The 22,167-nt window shown below is 35.3% G+C and overlaps 1 protein-coding gene across 6 annotated transcripts in view; it reads right to left on the reverse strand.

Annotated features, from left to right (window-relative positions):
- The window catches only part of MIPOL1 (mirror-image polydactyly 1), a 370,191-nt gene that overhangs the window by 100,855 nt on the left and 247,169 nt on the right, over positions 1–22,167 (reverse strand). The window lies entirely within an intron of this gene.

Raw genomic sequence — 22,167 nt, forward strand, 5'->3', positions numbered from 1 at the left:
TGAAGTCTTAGTTATAAAATCTTTTCTCAGGCTGATGTCCAGAAGAGTTTTTCCTAGGTTTTATTCTAGGATTTTCAGTTTCAGGTCTAATGTTCAAATCTCTAATCCATCTCGAGTTGCTTCCTGTATATGGTGAGAGATGGGTCCAGTTTTGCTATTCTTCGTATGGCTATCCAATTTTTCCAATACCATTTATTGAACAGTATGTCCTTTCTTTACTATATATTTTTACCAGTTCTATCAAAGATCAGTTAGTTGTAGGTATGTAGCATTATTTTTGGGTTCTCTATTCTGTTTCATTGATCTATGTGTCTATTTTTCTATCAGTACTGATATGGTTTGGCTCTGTTTCCCCACCCAAATCTTAGCGTGTAGCTCATCTAATTCCCATGTGTTGTGGGAGGGACCTGGTGGGGGATGATTGAATTATGGGACTAGGTTTTGTTGTTGTTGTTGTTCTTATGATAATGAGTGGGTCTCCCAAGGTCTAATGGTTTTAAATACAGGAGTTTCCTTGCACAAGGTCTCTCTTTGCCTGCTGACATCCACATAAGATGTCACTTGCTCCTCCTTGCCTTCCACCACAATTGTGAGGTGTCCCCAGCCATGTGGAACTGTAATTCCAATAAACCTATTTCTTTTGTAAACTTCCCAGTCTCAGGTATGTCTTATCACTAGTATGAAACAGACTAATACAGTAATTTAATAACAATAGAGTGAGGAATTGCTGAAGAGATACCTCAAAATGTGGAGTGACTTTGGAACTAGGTAACAGGCAGAGGCTGGAGCAGTTTGGAGGGCTCAGAAGAAGACAGAAAAATGTGAGAAAGTTTGGAACTTCTTAGAGACTTGTTAAATGGGTTTGACAAAAATGCTGATAGTGATATGAACAATAAGGTCCAGGCTGAGGTGGTCTCAAATGGAGATGAGGGGCTTGTTGGGAACTGGAGTAAAGGTCACTCCTGTTATGTTTTTAGCAAAGAGCCTCGCAGTATTTTGTCCCCACCCTAGAGATTTACAGAATTTTGAACTTGAGAGACATGATTTAGGGTATCTGGTAGAAGAAATTTCTAAGCAGAAAAGCATTCAAGAGGTGACTTGGGTGCTTTAAAAGGCATTCAGTTTCAAAATAGAAACACAGAATAAAAGTTTAGAAAATTTGCAGCCTAACAATGCAATAGAAAAGAAAATCCTGTTTTCTGAGGAGAAATTCAAGCTGGTTGCAGAAATTTGCATAAGAAATGAGAAGCTGAATGTTAATCCCCAAGACAATGGGGAAAATGTCTCCAGGATATGTCAGAGGTCTTCACAGCAGCCCCTGCCACCATAGGCTGGAGGCCTGGGAGGAAAAATTGGTCTCGTGGGCTGGGCCCAGGGTCCCCATGCTGTGTGCAGTCTAGGGACTTGGTGCTCTGCAACCCAGCCACTCCAGCCATGGCTGAAAGGGGCCAATGTGGAGCTCAGGCCATGGCTTCAGAGGGTACCAGCCTCAAGCCTTGGCATCTTCCATGTGGTGTTAAGCCTGCAAGTGCACAGAAGTCAGGGACTGAGGTTTGAGAACCTCTGCCTAGATTTCAGAAGATGTATGGAAACGCCTGTATTCCCATGCAGAAGTTTGCTGTAGGGTTGGGGTCCTCATGGAGAACCTCTCCTAGGACAGTGTAGAGGAGAAATGTGGGGTGTAGAAGAGAAATCTGTGTGTGTGTGTATTTTTTAGTAGAGATGGGTTTTGTTATGTTGGCCAGGCTGGTCTCAAACTCCTGACCTAAAGTAATCTGCCCACTTTAGCCTCCCAAAGTGCTGGCATCACAGGCATGAGCCACTGTGTCCAGCTTCAATATATTTATATAGTTTTGATAGTTCCCCTTGGTATTGATTTCTAGTTTTATTCCACTGTGGTCCAAGAAGAAGATGCTTGGTGTGATGTCATTCTATCTTGCTTTATGTACAGACATATTATCTATTTTGGAAAATGATCCATGTACAAATGAGAAAAAATGTATATTCTTTCATTGTTGAGTAGAATGTTCTAAAAATGTCTATTAGGTTCATTTGGTCTAAAGCTCAGTTTAAGCTCAGAATTTCTTTGTTGATTTTCTGCCTAAATGATCTGTCTAGTGCTATCTTGGGGTGTTTTGAAGTCCTCCTTTATTATGATATTGCTGTTTATCCCGTTTTGTAGGTCTAGGAGTATTTGTTTTATGAATCTACGTGCACATACATTTAGGATAGTTATATCTTTTTGTTGAATTGAACCCTTTATTATTATATAATAATTTTCTTTATCTGTTTTTACTGTTGTTGATTTCATGTCTGTTTTATCTGATATAAGTATAGCTACTCTTGCTCATTTTTGTTTTCCATCTGTGTGGTATATATTTTTCAACCACTTTATTTGAGCGTATGAATGTCTACCCATTAGGTGGGTTTCTTGTAGGCAGCAAATGCTTCAACCAGCTAACTTGTGAACCCAAATAACATGTGGTGTGACACTGTAGGTGATTTAGTTATATGTTTCCTCAGAAATTGTCTGATTTGGAAAATTACAAAAGAACAAGAACTTATAGAAATATATACTAAGAGCACCTAACCCAGATTAAGTCTTGAAAAAGGGGTAAGAGTTAATCAAACAAGGAAAAATAAAGGGTGTTTCAGGTAGAAAAAGTCATGTGTCACAGCGTAGTAGTATGAGAAAATCTTTGCTGAAAATGTTTAGTTCATTATGGGGTTGCAAATATGGCTAGTCCTAAATAGAAACCTTCAGAGTAGAGAACAAGTACCAACTTGTACAGTAAGGTGAGCGAGGGAGAGAATATTATCTTGAGGAAAGGATAGTGTCCTTATCTCACTACTCCCAAATGTTTTGTGAAACCAAGAAAAGAATAACCCATTCTCTGATTGCTGGAAACCCAATGTATGGCAACTCTTGAGTCTGGTTGAAGGCATGTCCATTCCCATTTATTCAGAGCACCTACTTTGTTCCAGACGCTGTTCTAGGCACTAAGGATAGAGCAGTGAATGAAAAAGATCAAGAAACCTACTCTTGTGGTACTTTCAGCATGGATTTTATCCAGCTTTAGGAAAGACTCACTTGCAGGTAAAGTCCCTTTCTGGAGAGCTAACCTACAGCCCTGGTCTAAAAGGCTCTTATCTCTCATGAATTTTCTACACTGAAGCACCCAGATGCCAATTCTTTATAACAAATGCTTTATTTCAAATTTTATTGTTTCATGATGGGTATTTTTACATTATGTATAGCTCTGAAATAAATTTCCTATCAACAAAGTATATATTGCTGCAAGATGTCCTTTTCAATAAAGATATATCAAAGTATTATGTAAGTATTAAAAAGGATATTGGTTAGAATCTTCAAGAACTCGTCAACTGTAAAAACAATTTCTTAAAGGTTATCTGTAGAGTGAGCTTTCATATGTTCATACTTTATTCCAAAAGATTCTATGTTTTTAGAAGACAATAACATTAGAATGAGCTTTAATTTTTGATATTTAAAAAACGGACTGAAATATAACACCAGATTTTGTAGTACTTCAATATCTCTGCTACCTTCTGGTAATCACAACCTATATGAAATCTACTTTTGGAAGTGACAAATACAACTGTGAGATCTCTTTGAAACAAGTCAATAATAAAAACACATAAGCCAATTTAACAAGCAAATTAAATTAAATTTTAATTCAGCAGGGAAATGTTTATTGCCCTTATAATTCCATATTTACCTGGCTTGGGATTGAAATAGTGGATAAGGGCAAGATGGCAATAATGCTGAGCTTACTATAACAAAGAATGTTAGGGTTTTTTCAATAATAAAAGCTGTATTTCCTTTATCTGAAAAATTCATAGCCACAATATGCTTGTTTTTCATTTAATATGTGTCTATTATGGTTTTGTATAGAACTTACCCATAATATAAGTATGAACATGGTCCCAGACTACAATTTGTTATTTATCTGGGGAATATACTATGGACAGGTATCATTTAGCAACATTTATTTGGGTTGAGGAAAATGTATCTGATCTTGTTAACTACTCAAGGAAATATATATTATTTAAAATATAGATTCGACTAGCGGAAATATGAAAGAAGACTAATTTGGATGGGCAAAAGACTGAAAACTGACCTACAGCTTATTTATTTTATTCCTGCAATGAGTATGATGAGTTCACAAAAAAAGTTACCAATATTAATATGACGTAGAAGAAACCTGTGTTTTCTTCTACATTATATTGATAAGACAAGGATTGTACAATAATGCTGTCAGTGCATCCTATATTTTTGCAATTTATTGAAACACCCTGAAAAACAGAATATAACAAATAATTTATTTAATGGGAAAATAACATATGAATAGGATAAATCCAATTTGGTAAACAGAGATTTACCAAAACTGCGCTATCAAGGAGATTATTGACATCACAATGAAATACATTAAAAAAATAAAATCATGTAATTTTCATGGAACAACACCACATTTCTAAAAGGGTATAAATGAAAAAAATCCTATCTATAATATAAACACATTAGTTGTCCTAGAATTATGAACTGAGTAAGAGCATCCTTGCCTTAAAAAACTCAAAGTGCAAGATGAGAAGGCAGATAATAATAGAATTTGGGAGCAGAGAATAAGCACTTAATTTGACTGGTGAAGGAAAGAGAAGAAAGAGAGAAGAGTGGCAGTAGGTTATTCACAAGAGAACAATTCCTGAAGAAAAGTATGAGGCAGCATGAGCAGAAGCATATCGGAGAGAAAAAGAACAATATATCGATAACAAAAGCAGTTTGGGCTCATGTACATGACAAGGAAAGAACAAAAGATGAAGGCAAAGGTGCAGTTATGAGTTAGATCATGAGAAGACTTCAAAACTATAACATTATCTTGTGGAAATGAAGGACTATTACTGAATTGGTTTTAAGGTAAATGGCAATCAAGAAAGAGTCAGGCATGAATTTGAAGAGAACAAAATCAGGTGTAGAGACATTATTTAGGAGGCTATTTCTGTAGTTTCAAGTGATATATAATGAAGATCTGAATAGGATATTAATATTAACAATAAAAAGAGAGAACAGATTCAAGAAATATTTAAGAAGTAAAAATCAATGGAATTTGTTGACTCATAGGAATTCAGGAGAAAGAGCAGTTCTAAAAAGAACATTTGCTGCCTTCCATTTTAGACATTTTGAATTGGGTTTACCAAGAAATATCAACTGAAAATGTCCAGCAGATAGTTTTGATGTACAAACTGAAACTAAAGAGAGAGATGTGGCTTCTCCATTTGGGAGTCATCAGCATATAGGCTGGGGTTAAGGAAACCAGAGGAGTATATGGAGACAGTTCAAGGAAGAGACATATAACAATTATCACAAACAGTGAAAAAAAATTCTTATATGACAGTTACAATATATCATAGTAAGATTTTTTATGTGATATTGTCATTTTTCTGACATTTTAAATGAAATAACCAGAAACATTTCTCAGCTACCTCCCCTGTGCTCAGTGCTGAGAGAAAAAGGAGAGAAGTAAAATTTATTCCCTAGTTAATACTTTGACAATACTTTATTTCCCACATGGATTTATACATACATGCTTCTTTATGCTTTATATGATGAAAGTTCTCATATCACAATAGGTACTTTATATTTTTTCATTCTGTTTTTTATAATAGAATACTTTTGTTATCAACTGTCAGCAGCAGGATCATGAACCATGATTGAGAGGTGAAAACAGTATGGGATTTGTAGTAAAAACCTGGGCTGTTTCATTCAATGTCAGTGTGACTTTGGGGAAATTACTTAACTGAATTTTAAATTTCTCAATTTTAAGACAGATAATACTGCTTATTCATACAGCTGTTATGAGCATCAGTTCAAATTATAAATATAAAAGAACTGTCAAAAGTAAAGGTCTATATAAGTGTTAGCTAACACTATCACTAAACCCTCTGTGGTAGACTACCTAGACAGTATTGGAAAGTGAGGGTTAGAAGATCCACATCAAGACTGCCAATGAAGATTAGCCTCATAGAAGGCCAAACACAGGAGCACCTGGAAGCCTGTAATCCATTTGGCGTAAGGAATCTGAAGCCATGAGCATAGTTTTGGTCAGAGGGCACGCAGGTCATGAGGAGAGCCAGTATGTAGAACATGACTCCATGAATCAGCACATATTGACACTGGGACAACTGTATGACATAGTGTGGAAATGTCTCATTTGTTCTAGGTTATGGCTAACTAGACCCACTCTGCGGATGCTCATAAATAGCTGTTGAAAAACTTTTGATTATAAAAGAGCTTGATAGTATCCCTCTGGAAATGACCAGATTATTTAAATCACGCACACAGAAAAACATCTGCAATTCTGGCCCAAATGACAGCCATTTAAATCTTGAATTTTGGGGAAAAAAAAAAAAAAAAAAGAAGAGTGGTGATACTGAATAGTGTGGTTTTCACTAATGACTAACTAAGTAGCCTAGATAATTTCAGTAAATATAGAATGCATCTGCAAAGAACACTGGTTTTGGTTAGGATGCTTTCGTTCTAATTGTATCCTTGCCACTAACAGACCATGTTACTTTGGATAATTCTGTTTAACTTATTTTTCAAGGTCTAATTCTAAATGTGTAGATAATATCAAAAAGACACTATTTTAATTAGTGCTTTTTTTGACACTTATAAACAGTGTATTCAATGTGTACAATAATTTTGAAAGGTAGTTACCATTCCATTTAAAATGAGAAAATGGAGGTAAAGAGATCAAATAATTACACAGAGTCAAGCAGGTACAGGGTGAAGGCAGGATTCCTATCATAATATGCCTTCTTCCAAAGACTATATAATTTTTGTTTTTCAAAACATGATTTTCTCAAGACTTTTTCACCCTTAATTTATTTTTATTTTTATTTTTATTTTTTATTGTACTTTAAGCTCTAGGGTACACGTACACATCCCGCAGGATTGTTCCACAGGTACACACATGCCACGTGGTTTGCAGTCTTGGTCCCCCTCATCGCCTAAATCTGGCATTTCTCCCAAACTACAAGGCTACAGTAATCAAAACAGCATGGTACTGGTACCAAAACAAAGATATAGACCAATGGAACAGAACAGAGGTCCTGGAAGCAACGCCACACATCTACAACCATCTGATCTTTGACAACACTGACAAAAACAGGCAATGGGGAAAGAATTCCCTGTTCAATAAATGGTGTTGGGAAAATTGGCTACCCATGTGCGAAAAGCTGAAACTGGACCTCTTCCTTACACTAAAATTAACTCCAGATAGATTAAAGATTTAAATATAAGACCTAATACCATAAAAACCCTAGAAGAACACCTAGGCAATACCATTCAGGACAGAGGCACAGGCAAGGACTTCATGATTAAAACATCAAAAGCAATGGCAATGAAGGTCAAAATAGACAAATGGGATCTAATCAAATTTAAGAGCTTCTGCACAGCAAAAGAAAAAATCATTAGAGTGAACCAGCAACCAACAGAATGGGAAAAATTTTTGCAATCCACCCATCTGACAAAGAGCTAATATCCAGAATCTACAAAGAACTAAAGCAGATTTACAAGAAAAAAACACACAATCCCAACAAAAAGTAGGCAAAGGATATGAACAGACACTTCTCAAAAGAAAACATTTATGTGGCCAACAAACATATGAAAAAATGCTCATCATCACTGGTCATCAGAGAAATGCAAATCAAAACCACCTTGAGATACCATCTCAAGCCAGTTAGAATGGAAGTCATTAAAAAATCTGGAGACAACAGATGCTGGAGAGGATGTGGAGAAATAGGAACACTTTTACACTGTTGGTGGGAGTGTAAATTAGTTCAACCATTGTAGAAGACAGTGTGGCGATTCCTCAAGGATCTAGAAATAGAAATTCCATTTGACCTAGCAATACCATTACTGGGTGTATACCCAAAGGATTATAAATCATTCTACTACAAAGACGCATGCACACGTATGTTCATTGCAGCACTGTTTCCAATAGCAAAGACCTGGAACCAACCCAAATGCCCATCAATGATAGACTGGACAAAAAAAATGTGGCAAATATACCCCATGAAATACTATGCAGCCATTAAAATCTATGACTTCATGTCCTTTGTAGGGACATGGATGAATTCGGAAACCATCATTCTCAGGAAACTGACACAGGAACAGAAAACCAAACACTGCATATTTTCACTCATAGGTAGGTAATGAACAATGAGAACACGTGGGCATAAAGAGGGGAACATTACACACTGGGGTAGGTTGTGGGGAAGGGGACTAGGGGAGGGAAAGTGAGGGGTGGGGAGGCTGGGGAGGGAAAACATCCTTAACATTTTATAAGACAAATGTTTAACCAAATACAATGAGTACAAATGTAAATTCCAGGTTCTATTAAGTACTGTATCAAAGCTTAGTTATGGGATCCTGAAAAAAAACCCCTAAGCCCTCCCTGTTTCATGTTTAAAATCATTTAAATAAAGATAATTCATGCTACCAATTATCTCACAAGATGTAGGAAGTAAAAGTGCTTATAGCCTTGAAGACACAAAGAATATGGCTAACAATATAACTGCCTATCATATGTCTAACAAATCTCTTGAGACTTCTTGAAGTTTAAAAAAAAAATCATACTTTTAATGCTCGATGTATGACCGAATAATAAAGATTATCAGATGGGGATTGAAGGAAATTTCTTTCATTGGTAAATAAAATGCACAGGCTAACATCATTCATTTTCCAATCTATTACTGCTGCTTCTTAATACCATTGCCTGGTTTCTAAAAGAAATTCCTTAGAAGGACATTTATCTAAAAATACCTAAGGAATAAAGCTTAAGGAAGAGAGAATGAACATCCTGCTACTTGACATTAATCTCATTAACTCTGAGTACGCAACAGACGGCTCTGGCATTATTCCTAACTGGAAGACACTGAAGTTAAAGCACAAGGCTTTAAAGCTAATGGGAGCTGCAAAACTGAAAACACTGTATGTCAACTTGATAATATGCCCTTAAGTTATTTTTCATGGATAGTGTCATTCTTCTGTTTAATCAAGAGTTAAAAGCATGTGCAGTAATTCTTTATTTTCACAATATTCTTTCTGACAATAAAGATAACAACTATGAGAACAGCTTTTAGCTTGCTAAACCTGATGTACTGGTTTTGTTAATAAAAAATTCATGACAATTAATGAAATGGATCTATTAAGACAGTCCCCCAAAGTAGTACAACTGCCCCACCTACAAATGAACTTCTCATGACCTATATTATTCAAAAAGAACTGTAGTAACTTGCATTAAAAATTGCTACATACAAAAGGTTCAAACCAAATCAAAGCATTACTCAGACGCTGGCAAGATGCTTCAAGTGAAGAATGCTTGATATGGCCACTTTTAATCAAGTTTTCATTTGTTGTTCATACTCATAAAACTAATTCTATAATTGATGCTTTTTCACTATATTAAAATTTTAATGCAAACCTACATTTAAAACACGTTTTAAGATATTAAGTAACACTTGGCTGAGTTCCAGATTTCACACTTTCTTATTAGAACTGCATTGAAAAGATAAGACTTTTTGGTAGGTATCTCTTTCTTTTCATCTCGAATCCTTAATGGTCAAGTGCTAGGCAAAGAGAATAGACAAAAGAACCTTAAGGTTCATAATGATTAATTTGATACATTTTGACAAACCCAATTCAGCAAAACAGTTACTTTCTACAGGCTGCCGCTTAAAAACAATCCTTTAACTAAGTCGCTTTGATTTTTAAAATCAAGTGGATGTCAGTCTTTTTCTATCATAAATGTATTTCTTCATTAAACAATCCTATGATTATGAAAGAGAATCAGCTCCATTTCCATATGTAAGAATCACAGTCTATAAAGAAAAGCTCATTGTTTAAGAATAAAAGACCACCGAGATGGCATCGAGATGGCATGTGAATGTATTATCCATGATAAGAATATGAAAACCTTTTGATGTACAATCTTTTCTAAACCAAAAAAGCCTCACCATATTTGAGGCTATCTTTCATTTGGAAAATTTATTTTTAAAAATTCTCAAAAAAACACAAGTAGAAGAAACACTGACTTCTGACACTTATAAGGCCATCTCAATAGCTGCCTTCTTTCTCTTCCACAAATGTTAGTTGAGCATCTACACCAATGTGCAAGACAGTGGAGAATAAGGTACGGAGATGAAGTAGGGGGCGATACACAGGTGAACAAGAAAGATGAACTATTTACAACTGTTGTGACGAGGGCAGAATATACAACAATGTGTACAAAGTAGCTAATATTGCCTTGGGGAAGAGGTATCAAGAACTCCATAGAAAATATCAATCTTTATGAATAAATGTGATATAGACATTAAAAATAAATTTTTAGAATAATTTAAATATAGGAAACAAATACTATTTCTATTTAAAAACTATAATATTGGCTGGGTGTGGTGGCTAACGCCTATAATCCCAGCACTTTGGGAGACTGAGGCAGGTGGATCACCTGAGGCTGGGAGTTCAGGACCAGCCTGACCAACATGGATAAACTCTGTCTTTACTAAAAATACAAAATTAGCTGGACACGGAGGTATATGCCTGTAATCCCAGCTACTCAGGAGGCTGATGCAGGAGAATTGCTTGACCCCGGGAGGCAGAGGTTGCAGTGAGCCAAGATCATGCCATTGCACACTAGCCTGGGAAACAGGAGCAAAACTCCATGTCAAAAAACAAACAAACAAACAAAAAAACCCTATAATATTATGGATGCCTTAACTTTATAAATACAGTTATAAAATCACTTTATTAAATTTTTAAGTGAATACATAATGTTTTACATATCAAGGTATAAAGCTTCTTAAAAAATTCAGATATTGCAAAACATCCACATTAAAACAAAAGGTGTATAAAATGTATTTAAGTGACAAAGGAGTGAAAAATATATGTGTAAGTTTTGATTTTATAACAACTGGCTAATGGGTGATATTACTTTCTTTTTTTGCCTTTTTAAATTACTTATTTAAGTCACAGGGTCTGTCTGTCACCCAGGCTGGAGTGTAGTGGCCAATCATAGCTCACTGCAGCCTCAAACTCCTGGGCTTAAGCCATTCTCTCACCTTAGCCTCGTGAGTAGCTGGACTACAGATGCGTGCCACCATGTTCAGCTAATTTCTTAATTTTTGTGTAGAGACGGTGGTCTCATTATGTTGCCCAGGCTGTTCTCAAACTCCTGGCCTCAAGTGATCCTCCTGTCTTGGGTTCCCAGAGTGCTGGAATTATAGGCATGAGCCACTGCATCCGACTGGTTTTTGATTATATTTGATTTTTTTCCCCAAAAAGCTCTAGGATAAACAGAAGCCGAAAAATCTGCACTTAAAGAAATATCTGGCAAATTTAATTTTGTAGGCAATATGAATTACTTCTCCAAGTCATTAGTTTACTCCTGGGGACTAACAGATATGTATACCATCCCATACATTTGCATCCCTTCCCTCCTGAAATCACACTGAAATAAAAGTATCACAGTTTAGAAAGAATAAACCCATAAAAGGGAAGATAAGGGAGGTGGGAATAAAGGTGGTGATTACCACTAATGAGAAATTTCAATACATTTTGTAAGACAGAAAATTGATGACTGTGTCGACAGATAAAATGGGCAGAGAAAGAAGCATTCTAGAATATACTACATGAAAACTCTAGAAGGTACTATAGCTCTGGGTTAAAAGGTGACTGGTACAAAGGAGAGTGAGGGTGAAAAATTGGGTCATAAAACAGGAGGATTAATTGAAAGTCTGTCTCTGTGTCTCTGTCTCTCTGTCTCTCTCTCTCTCTCTCTCTCTCTCTCTCTCTGTCTTTCTCTCTCTCTTGCTCTGAGACAGAGTATTGCTCTGTCACTGAAGGGCAGTGGTGCAATCTTGACTCACTGCAACCTCCGCCTACAGGGTTCAAGTGACCCTCCTGCCTTAGCCTCCCAAGTAGCTGAAACCACAGGTGCGTATCACTACACCTGAATAATTTTTGTATTTTTTGTAGAAATGGGATATCACTGTATTTCCCAGGCTGGTCTCAAACTCCTGGGCTCAAGTGATTCACCTACCTTGGTCTCCCAAAGTGCCAGGATTACAGGTGTGAGCCACTGTGCCTGGCCAAAAGTCTCTATATAAGACCTTTAACCTGAGCACAGGGGGCTAGCACCCTGATGTTTATCAACAAGCAAAGAACTGAGCTTTAGGAAAATGAATTTCCTGGAGGAAGCTAGTCTAAATATGTACTCCCAAGTCAAACATTCCTTGTTTTGGTACTTGTAAAATTACTTACCCACTAGCTTAAAATTAAAGTGAATCCTCAGGCTGGGTGCTCAGGCTTGTAATACCAGCACTTTGGGAGGCTGAGATGGAGGATTGCTTGAGGCTAAGGGTTTGAGACTAACTTAGACAACAATGGCCAAACCCCATCTTTACCAAAAATACAAAAATTAGCCAGGCGTGGCAGTGCACACTTCTGATTCCAGCTACTCAGGAGGCTGAGGTAGGAGGATTGCCTGAGCCAAGCAGGTCGAGGCTGCAGTGAGCTCTGATTGCATCACTGCATGCCAGCCTGAATGACAGAGTGAGACCCTGTCTAAATCAATTAATTAATTAATTAAGTGAAGTGAATCCTACCAGTTTAGGTTCCCTATCTACCCCATACAGTAATCTTCAACAGAATTCTCCCACAGAAAAGAAACAGATCTACTTACATATTAGCTAATAAGTCTAAACCAGACAGTCTGTCATTTTTTTTTAACTAGGAAAAGACACATGTTGAGGAACACAGGAAGAAAAGAGAAAGAACAAAGTAAATAAAGAGAAAAACTGGTCCCCAAAGAAATAAACAGTTCAGATAAAATAAAAAAATAAATATAGAAAGCTATGAAAAGGCATCATATGGATTATTTGAAATTGGGATGCTATGAAAAATTAAAAATAAGAAAGCATTTATTTTTTAAAGAATAAAAATACCATTTACCAAATTAAAAGTTAATAGGAGGACTTGCTTGCATAACAAAGTGAATATACTTAGGGCCACTGAATTGCACACTTAAAAATAGTTAAAATAGAAAATTTTATGTTATATATATTTTGCCACAATAAAAAAAAAGAGTCTGTAAACCTTTACCCAACTTGCTAAATGAAAAAGTATTTCACCAAAAAGCTCCTCTTAGTCAATAGCTATGGTAGAATATGTTTTTATCCATGAACTTATTTCTATGCTAGAAAATAAAATGCTACCTAAAAATGAGGAAGTGGGTACAATATTAAATTTATACAAATAAATATTTCAAATACAGTGACAAAAAAAGACTTGAAATAAAGTTGAATTAATTTCTAAGTCCATGTATCAGAAATTTAAAGATGCAAATCTGTCCAGAAAGTATCTGGCCATTAGGATACCAGAAAGAGAGACACCAAGGGGAAAAATGGAAGAGAAAACTATAAAATAATATTAAGGAGAATTTCTCACATATGAAAGCCAAAGATCTTCAAATTGCAAGCCTCTATACATGGAAATCACAGTAAATGAAGAAAGATCCATTCCTAGATACCTCCTTATGAGATTTCAGAATATCAAAATGAAAAAAAATTGAGATAAAAAATTATCTTCCATGAGAACAAGTCTACAAAGAAAATTGATTCATTTTGAAATCAGTTAAATGAAGCAAGAAAAGAGAAAGAATAACATCTTAAAAGTTTTGAAAGGATGTAATGTTAAAGTATGAATTCTATATTCAGAAAACTTCTCTGTTTGAAAATTACTTAACGAGGAAATAAATCACGAAAGAAGATATGGAATCCAGGAAACAGTGAAACCAATGTAGAAGAGAAGACAATCCTAAGATGACAACTGTGTAGCAGCCTGGAGAGCTACAGAGGTCCAGACTGCAGCAGCAGGATGGACAGCCCCAGAGTAAAGGGAGACCTCATAAAACAGAAATTAAGAGTGACAGGATAGGAAGAATTGAAATAATGATGCACAATATCCAAGGAAAAAATGATGGCTGGGAGCAGTGGCTCAGGCCTGTAATCCCAGTACTTTGGGAGGCTGAGCAACAGATTAGTTGAGGTTAGGAGTTCGAGACCAGCCTGGCCAACATGATAAAACCCCATCTCTACTAAAATTACAAAAATTAGCTGGGCGTGGTGGTGCATGCTTGTATTCCCAGCTATTCAGAAGGTTGAGGCAGAAGAATCACTTAAACCCAGGAGGCAGAGGTTCAGTGAGCTAAGATCGCATCACTGCACTCCAGCCTGGGCGACAGAGCGAGACTCCAACTCAAAAAATGAAAAAAAAAAAGGTAAATAGAAAGTTCAGGCAGGATAAAAAAACAATCTGTATAAGAATGTCATGGCTCAAGTAAAAAAGAAACCCAAAATATGGTATGATTTTAAGTAACCGATGGAAGTATTCTAAAAATCCCTTTGTCTTGATCCAAAGAACATTCTCTTTGGCACAGGGTTGACATATTAAATCCAAAGGAAAGGAATTATAATTTTAGAATACCACATGGCTAGCATAGTCAGGAATGTTGTTTCTTATTTTTCAAATCTTCACATCAACTTGTAATAAAGCAATGAATAATTTCATTACTAATTCCACTGAAGGGCAGGTAAATGATAAAATTCAAATTCTTCACTTTCATTCAGTTTGTTGAATACTTTTTAGGTCTGTTTGCCACAATATAAATTCTTTACAGATTTACATGTTTTTTACAGGTCTACATTATGTCAATGTTTACACTCATAAGTATAATTATGAGTACACATAGCCTATGAGTACACATAGGCTTTATTTAAGTACTTTGGCAATTGTTTTGTAGATTTTCTCTGCCAAAGATTTCTTCCATTTTTTTACTGGTAATATCAACTGCAGAACCTATTAACAGGAAGATTAAAAGAAAATGAAAAAAGCTATTGATTCTTAGAAATGACTTTGACATGGAAAAAATTTTAGCAACCTGTCTGATCAAGTACCGATGTATGGAATGTAAAAAATACTTCTCAAGTGACAGAAGGAAGAATGTGATCTTGCTGCCATTCCCTTCTTTGTTGGCATAAACCAGAAATTATTTTAAGGTAGTTCTTGAGAAGATACAAAGAGTCGAAAATGAGTTAAAAATGTTTGAAGAGTTATACAAATACCTGGAGAACTTAAACTTGAAGACATAAAAGAAAGTGTCTGTCATAGAATTGGAACACATTATATGTTCATTAGCAAATACTGATTAATGCAAAAACTATGAGTGACCTCCATATATATGAAAAAGTCAGCAGAGAACTGATTTTGAAATTTGAGGTCCTGTTTTTTTTTTTTAGAATAATTAACAATGTAAAGTAAGACTTTTAGTTCCCTAAGATCTTTAAAAGTTCCTCTCCCCTTGCACGCTCTTGCTTAACCCCACCACACTGATTTTAGAAGACAACACAGCACACAATGACATTAACTTCCTTGTAAAGATTTTCAGACTTTATATTATGGAATAAAATGAACTGCTGAGACCTTGAAAACTGCAAGTTTTATTTTTTTGCTAGCTATAATTATTTATTGGCAAACAAAACAATCCTTCAAGAAGAAAAAAGTCAATAAATATAGTTTGGGAAGCAAAAAGAATTCTGCTATGTATTAGAACCTATTTAAAATAACGTCAATGAAAACAAATAGGATTTCCTGCCAGTGATACTGTGGGCACTTTATAAACTACTATGAACACCAGTTTCAAACTAAGTAGCAGATACAGAAAGTGTTGATTCACATTTCTTATTTCAGATTCTGTGCTGCCTTCTGCAATAATCTCTATTCCTGCATTACCCACACTGGCTATGGCTGCTAGTGCTATAATGCAGAGACTCCACTTTAAAGGATGATTGGCAGGTTCTGAAGGGTTATAAAGGACTGTTAGCACCTAATTGGGGTTTTCTCTCTAGTGCAGTGACTGAAGTAATAATTATGGAACAGAGTTTTGGAGAGAAATATTTTGGTTTTAGTTGATCAGACTTTATTTTTGTCTTTAATTTACGAGCATACCAAGTTTGCAGCCCTGTAATGAGAGTCGCTCAAAAGTATGCACTCTTTCTGCTTGTTTTATAAAATCAGTCAAGAGTCCTGAACTTTGGCTCCAATCTTGCTCTTCGGTGTCAATGGCCAAATCATTTTATCTCTTTAGTTCACCTACCAACATTCATAACTGCCTATCTACCCATACATTGAAAAGGCAGGTACCAATATTCTTTAAGTTCTTTGAGCAAAATGAAGTCACATTACATCTATATTATCTAAAAAAAAAAAAAAAAAAAAAAAAAACAACAGCTCACTGGAATTAGTATTTAAGATAAATGAAGAAGTCATGTTGACTTTAGCTGCCAGTGGGAGTAAAAGGCAAATGAGCACCATCAACAAATAGCATTGAATTATCTACAGTCACATATCATTGTTCTGCCTCTTGTTCCTCTATTTAAATTTAACATGTTCTTATCCTTACAGCTTCTAATACATACAAATGCAATGACACAAAGTAATATCTGTAAAACTGTAAAGCATTTCAGGGACCGGTGAGTGCCTCAGGGAGCTATGATTGAATAGCTACCCAGATTGACACAGTAAAACGAGGGAACTAGAACCAGTCTAATTTGGTTATGTCTTTTTGAAGATAACACATAAAAATTTGCCTCCTAAAAGTGTGATGGGCATCTTTCAGTGAAATTAGATTCAGAAACCTGGAGAACTAGAGTGTAATTGTTTATTATTACACAAACCATTACATAGCACCTACTATCAGCCAGATAGTATATTAGGTGTACGAATAAAAAGTAAAATAAGAAAAAGCAACTGTCAGGGTAATTTTTGTGAAGGATGTGAGGTTAGGGTTAATGTTGATTTTTTACATATAATTGTTTACATATCCACTTGTCCTATCACTGCTTCTTGAATGGTGGCCTTTTCCCTATGAACTGCCTTGTCTTCATTGTTGAAGATAAACTGACCATATATGTGCAGGACTATCTTATCCTCAGGATCTACATGTACATTTACTCTTTCACCAATATCAATGTCTTGATATCTGTGACTTTACAGAATGTATGTTGAAATCACGTATTCCTCCAACTGTGTCTTTTATAAAATTGCTTTGGCAATTCTAATCACTTGCACTTTAATATAAATTTTAGAATTAGCCTGTCAATATCTACAGTAAAGACAGATGTAATTTTTATTAGGATAATATATAGCCTACAGATCAATTTGGAGAGAATTGGTATCACAGCAATATTGAGTGTTCCCATTTACGCACACTATGTAATTCTTCATTTACATGGGTCTTCCATAATTGTTTTCAGCAATCTGTAGTTTTCAGAGTACAGAGTTAAATTCATTCTTAAATTTCTCATAATTTTGTATGCAACTTTTAAAAAGCTATTAGAATAAGTTAACTCAGATCAATATGTAAAAATCAATTCTTTTCCATATGTTAGCAGTGGACAATTAGAAAATGAAATTTAAAAGTTCAGTTTCTTTTAAAGATTCCTTAGGATTTTCTATGTGTACAACATATCATCGGCAAATAAAAGCGGCTTTATTTTTCCAATTTTTAATAATTATGGGTTCCTACAGAAACTTGAAGTAGTAAAATCATCCTTGCTTTGTTCTTGATCTTACATAGAAATCATTGAGCCTTTGTCATTAAATAGCTATAAATTTTCTCCTAATGTTGTCAGTCAGACTGAACAACTGAATGGGTTTTGAATTTTATCACATGCTTTTTCTGAATCCACTGAAATGATTATTTTTTCTCCCTTATTCTGTTAACATGGTAAATTACATTGATTTTCCAATGTTAAACCAACTTTGCATTGCATTGTAGTATCCTTTGCATTGTATTACCCTTTATAAATGTTGTTGGATTTGGTATGCTAGTTTTTGTAGAGGATGTTTTTTGAGCCTATCATCATGAAGGACATTGGCCTGAGTTTTTGTTTCTTGTAATGCCTTCATCTGGTTTTTATACTAATGTAAATCAGATGTTATTGACTGAGTTGGGAAGTATCCCACTCTCCTTTAGGTTCTGCAAATGTTTATGTTAAGACTGTTATTACGTCTTCCTTAGATGGTTGGCAAAACTCACCATGAAGACACTTGGGCCTAAAGTTTCTATGCAAAACATTTTAAATTATGAATTTAATTCCTCCTCCTCCTTCTTCTTCTCTTCCTCCTCCTCCTTCTTCTTCCTCCCCTTCTTTTTTTGAGACAGTCTCTCTGTCACCCAGGCTGGAGTGCAGTGGTGCAATGATAGCTCACTGTGGCCTCAACCTCTTGGGCTCAAGCAACCCTCCCATTTCAGCCTCCTCAGTAGCTGGAACTATAGGTACATACTACCATGCCTAGCTAATTTTAAATTATTAGTACAGATAGGGTATAACTGTGCTTCCCAGACTGGTCTCAAACTTCTGGCCCAAAGCTCCTCCTGCCTTGGACTTCAATTTCTTTAATGGGTTCCTTAGGATTTTCTTCTAAAGATTCCTTAGGATTTTCTATGTGTACAAAATATCATCTGCAAATAAAAGCAGCTTTTATTTAAAATAAATAAAATAAGTTCAGAGTTTTTATTTCTTTTTATGGCTGCTATGGGTTTATTTCTAGACTCCCAATTCTATTTAATTTCTCAAGATGTCTAATCTTATGCTAATACAATACTGTTTTTATTAGTGTAGCTTTGTAGTAAGTTGTGAAATCAAGAGGTGTGAGTCTGCCACCTTGGCTCTTTTTTTCAAGAACAATTTGGCTATTCTGGGTTTCTTTCATTTCCAGACGAATTTTAGAATTAGCTTTCAATTTCTACAAAGAGGTTAGCTGGCATTCTGATAGAAATTATGTTGGATTTGTAGATTCTTATCATTTTAACAGTATAAATAAAGTCTTCTGATCCATGAAAACAGATGTTTTTCCATTTATCTAGATCTTCTTTAATTTCTTTAATAATGTTTTATCACTTTCAAAGCATAAGTTTTTGCTATTCCTTTCTTAGATTTATTCCAAAGTATTTTATTCTTTTTGATGCTATTGTAAAGGTTATTTTCTTTTTTTTTTTTTTTATAATGGTACCTTCAATAACAATGTTTTAAATTTTTTATTTTTATAATTTCAGCTTTCATTTTAGATTTGGGGGTACATGTACATATTTAAGAAGCTTTTGATGAAATTCAACATCCCTTCATGATAAAAACAAACAAACAAACCTTCAACAAACTAGGCATCAAAGGGACATACCTTAAAATAATAAAGCCATCTATGACAAACCCATAGCCAACATCATACTGAATGGGCAATAACTGGAATCATTCCCTTTGAGAACTCAAACCAGACAAGGATGTCCACTCTCGTCACTCTTTTTCAACATTGTCCTGGAAGTCCTAGCCAGAGCAATCAGGCAAGAGAAATAAATGAAAGACATTCTAATAGCAAAAGAAGTCAAACTATCTCCCTTTGTTGTCAATATGATTCTATACCTAGAAAACCTAAAGACTCGGATAAAAGCCTCCTGAAAGTAATAAACAACTTCACTAAACTGTCAGGATACAAAAATCAATGGACAACAATTAGCAGCATTTCTGTACGCCAATAACATCCAGCTAACAGCCAAATCCAGAATTCAATTCCATTTACAATAGACATACACACACACACACACACACACACACACACACACACACACACCAACAAACTAGAAATAGAAGGAAACTTCTTCAACATAGAAAAGGGCATCTATGAAAAATCCACAGGGGTGAGGCATGGTGGCTCACACCTGCAATCCCAGCATGTTAGGTGTCCAAGATCTCTGCCAAGAGAACTACAAAACACTGATGAAAGATAATGTAGCTGATACAAAAAAATGGAAAAACATCCCAGGCTCATGGATCAGAAGAATTAATATTATTAAAATGACCATGCTCCCCAAAGCAATGTGCAGATTCAATGCAAACCCTATCAAAATACCAACATCGTTTTTCACAGAATTGGGAAAAACTGTCCTAAAATTCATATGAAACCAAAACAGAGTCTGAATAACTAAAGTAATCCTAAGAAAAAAAACCCCAAAACAAAAAGCAAAACAAAACTAGAGGCTTTTTTACAGTGCATTATGTTACTTGACTTCAAATTATACTACAAGGCTACAGTAATGAAAACAGCATGCTACAGGTACAAAAACACACACACAGATCAATGGAAGAGAAAAGAAAACCCAGAAATAAAGCCACATATTTACAGCCAACTGATCTTTGACAAAACTGACAATAACATACACTGGGGAGGAGACACTCTTTTTAATAAATGGTGCTGGGAAAATTGGATTGCCATATGCAGAAGAAACTGGGCCCTTATCTCTCACCATATAGAAAACTCAACTCAAGATGGATTAAATACTTAAATGTAAGACCTAAAGCTGTAAAACTCCCAGAAGAAATCCTAGAGAAAACTCTTCTGTACATTGGTCTAGGCAAAGAATTCATGACTAAGATCTCAAAAGCACAAAAAACAAAAACAAAAATAGGCAAATGGTACTTGTTAAACTAAAAAGCCTCTGCATGGCATAAGAAATCATCAACAAAGTGAATAGGCAACCTGAAGAATGGCAAAAGTATTTGAAAAATATGCATCTGGCAAGAGCAAGAAACTCACGTAACAATAGCAAAACAAAAAAATCCCATTAATAAGTGGGTAGTTGATAAGAACAGACATTTTTCAAAAGAAGACATACAAATAGCCAATAGGTATTTGAACAAATGCTCAACATCACTACTCATCAGACAAATGCAAATTAAAATCTCAATGAGATATCCTCTTTGATACCACTTAGAATGGCCATTATTAGAAAGTCAGAAAATAACTTGTTGGCGAGTTGGCAGGCATAAGAGAACTCATACAGTATTGCTGGGAATATAAATTGGGACAACCTCTGTGGGAAACAGTATGGAGATTTCTCAAAGCACTTAAAACAGACCTACTATGTGATCCAGCAATCCCACTGCTTGGTACCTACCCAAAGGAAAAGAAATCATTACATTGCACTCGTATGTTTATCACAGCAAAATCCACAATGGCAAAGATGTGGAATCAACTTATGTGTCCATCAACAGATAACTGGATAAAGAAGATATGGAATATATACACAATGGAATACTACTCAGCTAAAAAAAGAATGAAAGCATATTTTTTTTGCATGGATGGAATTAGAGGTCATTATCTTAAGTGAAAGAAGCCAGACACAGAAATACAAATATTATATGTTATCACTCATTACGGGGTGCTTAAAAAATGTATACTCATGGGCATAGAAAGTGGAAAGAGAGACAATGGAGACTCAGAAAGGTGAGAGGGTGCATAGCAGGTAGATAATGATAAATTACTTACTGGCTACAATGTACATTATTCAGGTGATGGATACCCTAAAAGCCCTGATCTGACCACCACTTACTTCATGCATGTAATGAAACTATACTTGTGCCACACAAATTTATATAATAAAAATACACATGTCAATTGCAATGTGTGCATTTTATTTAAATCTTGATTAAAACAAATTAATAAGACATCATTACATGAAACAATCGGAAGTTTCAACACTGACTGGATATTTGAAGATATTAAGAAATTATTGTCAGGCCAGGTGTAGTAGCTCATGCCTGTAATCCTAGCATTTTGGGAGGCTAAGCTGGGAGAAGCAGTTGAGCCCAGGTGTTCAAGACCAGGCTGAATAACATAGTGAGACCTTGTCTTCATACACAAAAAACCCCAACAAATTAGCCAGGCATGGTAGCATGAGCTTGTAGTCCTAGCTACTCAGGACACTCTGCCTTGGAGGAGGACGCTGCAGTGAACTGTTACTGCACCACTGTTTAGCCTGGGCAATAGAGCAAGACTCTGTCTTAAAAAATTAATTAGTTAAATAAAATACAATTTTAGCATAACCACAATACCATTAACATACTTTAAAAATTGTTTTTTTAAGTATGTTAATGGTATTGTGGTTATGCTAAAATAAGAGTCCTCATCTTTTAGAGATATGTAGTGAAATATTTATATATGCAGTAAGATCGTATATGTCATTTACTTTAAAATAA

This window comes from Sapajus apella, unplaced genomic scaffold, assembly GCF_009761245.1.
Source record: "Sapajus apella isolate SASKATOON/1434 unplaced genomic scaffold, GSC_monkey_1.0 scaffold50, whole genome shotgun sequence".
Classification (NCBI taxonomy): Eukaryota; Metazoa; Chordata; class Mammalia; order Primates; family Cebidae; genus Sapajus; species Sapajus apella.